At 39.2% G+C, this 2500-nt stretch overlaps 3 non-coding genes across 3 annotated transcripts; all 3 read left to right on the top strand.

Annotated features, from left to right (window-relative positions):
* The first annotated feature begins 375 nt into the window (after positions 1-375).
* On the top strand, positions 376-494 carry LOC128010201 (5S ribosomal RNA). Its single transcript, XR_008181884.1, has one exon. It is a non-coding gene; the product is annotated as a 5S ribosomal RNA (ribosomal RNA).
* A 516-nt stretch (positions 495-1010) lies between these two features.
* Positions 1011-1129, top strand: LOC128010200 (5S ribosomal RNA). Its single transcript, XR_008181883.1, has one exon. It is a non-coding gene; the product is annotated as a 5S ribosomal RNA (ribosomal RNA).
* A 512-nt stretch (positions 1130-1641) lies between these two features.
* LOC128010199 (5S ribosomal RNA) lies at positions 1642-1760 on the top strand. Its single transcript, XR_008181882.1, has one exon. It is a non-coding gene; the product is annotated as a 5S ribosomal RNA (ribosomal RNA).
* The last annotated feature ends 740 nt before the right edge of the window (positions 1761-2500 follow it).

Genomic DNA, 2500 nt, shown 5'->3' with positions numbered 1-2500 from the left:
ACCAGGTGCTGTAAGCTTTTTGGACATTTTTCACTTAGTATATAATAATTTTGCCAAAAAATAGAGTCAATGCCCGATCTCTGAATATTAACAAGTTTGGGCCTGGTTAGTACATGGATGGGAGACTGCCTGGGAATACCAGGTGCTGTAAGCTTTTTGGACATTTTTCACTTAGTATATAATAATTTTGCCAAAAAATAGAGTCAATGCCCGATCTCTGAATCTTAGCAGGTTTAGGTATGGTTAGCACTTTGATGAGAGACTGCCTAGGAATACCAGGTGCTTTAAGCTTTTGGGTTTTCTTTCTTACTTATATAATGTACTGGCGATTAGATTGGCTGGTCTTTAAATAGCCCTCTCTTTGCTGCTGTCTTCGCTTACGGCCATACCAACCTGGCTATGCCCGATCTCGTCTGATCTCGGAAGCTAAGCAGGTTTGGGCCTGGTTAGTACTTGGATGGGAGACCGCCTGGGAATACCAGGTGCTGTAAGCTTTTTGGACATTTTTCACTTAGTATATAATAATTTTGCCAAAAAATAGAGTCAATGCCCGATCTCTGAATATTAACAGGTTTGGGCCTGGTTAGTACATGGATGGGAGACTGCCTGGGAATACCAGGTGCTGTAAGCTTTTTGGACATTTTTCACTTAGTATATAATAATTTTGCCAAAAAATAGAGTCAATGCCCGATCTCTGAATCTTAGCAGGTTTAGGTCTGGTTAGCACTTTGATGAGAGACTGCCTGGGAATACCAGGTGCTTTAATCTCTTTGGAAAATTTCACGAATTATATAATAATCTTTCATTTAAAAAAAAAAAAAAAAAAAAAAAAAAAGAGTCAATGCCCGATCTCTGAATCTTAGCAGGTTTAGGTATGGTTAGCACTTTGATGAGAGACTGCCTAGGAATACCAGGTGCTTTAAGCTTTTGGGTTTTCTTTCCTACTTATATAATGTACTGGCGATTAGATTGGCTGGTCTTTAAATAGCCCTCTCTTTGCTGCTGTCTTCGCTTACGGCCATACCAACCTGGCTATGCCCGATCTCGTCTGATCTCGGAAGCTAAGCAGGTTTGGGCCTGGTTAGTACTTGGATGGGAGACCGCCTGGGAATACCAGGTGCTGTAAGCTTTTTGGACATTTTTCACTTAGTATATAATAATTTTGCCAAAAAATAGAGTCAATGCCCGATCTATGAATATTAACAGGTTTGGGCCTGGTTAGTACATGGATGGGAGACTGCCTGGGAATACCAGGTGCTGTAAGCTTTTTGGACATTTTTCACTTAGTATATAATAATTTTGCCAAAAAATAGAGTCAATGCCCGATCTCTGAATCTTAGCAGGTTTAGGTCTGGTTAGCACTTTGATGAGAGACTGCCTGGGAATACCAGGTGCTTTAATCTCTTTGGAAAATTTCACGAATTATATAATAATCTTTCATTTAAAAAAAAAAAAAAAAAAAAAAAGAGTCAATGCCCGATCTCTGAATCTTAGCAGGTTTAGGTATGGTTAGCACTTTGATGAGAGACTGCCTAGGAATACCAGGTGCTTTAAGCTTTTGGGTTTTCTTTCCTACTTATATAATGTACTGGCGATTAGATTGGCTGGTCTTTAAATAGCCCTCTCTTTTCTGCTGTCTTCGCTTACGGCCATACCAACCTGGCTATGCCCGATCTCGTCTGATCTCGGAAGCTAAGCAGGTTTGGGCCTGGTTAGTACTTGGATGGGAGACCGCCTGGGAATACCAGGTGCTGTAAGCTTTTTGAACATTTTTCACTTAGTATATAATAATTTTGCCAAAAAATAGAGTCAATGCCCGATCTCTGAATATTAGCAGGTTTGGGCCTGGTTAGTACATGGATGGGAGACTGCCTGGGAATACCAGGTGCTTTAATCTGTTTGAAAAATTTCACGAATTATATAATAATCTTTCATTAAAAAAAAAAAAAAAAAAAAAAAAATAGAGTCAATGCCCGATCTCTGAATATTAACAGGTTTGGGCCTGGTTAGTACATGGATGGGAGACTGCCTGGGAATACCAGGTGCTGTAAGCTTTTTGGACATTTTTCACTTAGTATATAATAATTTTGCCAAAAAATAGAGTCAATGCCCGATCTCTGAATATTAACAGGTTTGGGCCTGGTTAGTACATGGATGGGAGACTGCCTGGGAATACCAGGTGCTGTAAGCTTTTTGGACATTTTTCACTTAGTATATAATAATTTTGCCAAAAAATAGAGTCAATGCCCGATCTCTGAATCTTAGCAGGTTTAGGTCTGGTTAGCACTTTGATGAGAGACTGCCTGGGAATACCAGGTGCTTTAATCTCTTTGGAAAATTTCACGAATTATATAATAATCTTTCATTTAAAAAAAAAAATAAAATAAAAAGAGTCAATGCCCGATCTCTGAATCTTAGCAGGTTTAGGTATGGTTAGCACTTTGATGAGAGACTGCCTAGGAATACCAGGTGCTATAAGCTTTTGGGTTTTCTTTCCTAC

Source organism: Carassius gibelio, chromosome B22, assembly GCF_023724105.1.
Source record: "Carassius gibelio isolate Cgi1373 ecotype wild population from Czech Republic chromosome B22, carGib1.2-hapl.c, whole genome shotgun sequence".
Taxonomy (NCBI): domain Eukaryota; kingdom Metazoa; phylum Chordata; class Actinopteri; order Cypriniformes; family Cyprinidae; genus Carassius; species Carassius gibelio.
The sequence above is the reverse complement of the archived record's forward strand: the minus strand, read 5'-3'. Positions and strand labels throughout refer to the sequence as shown.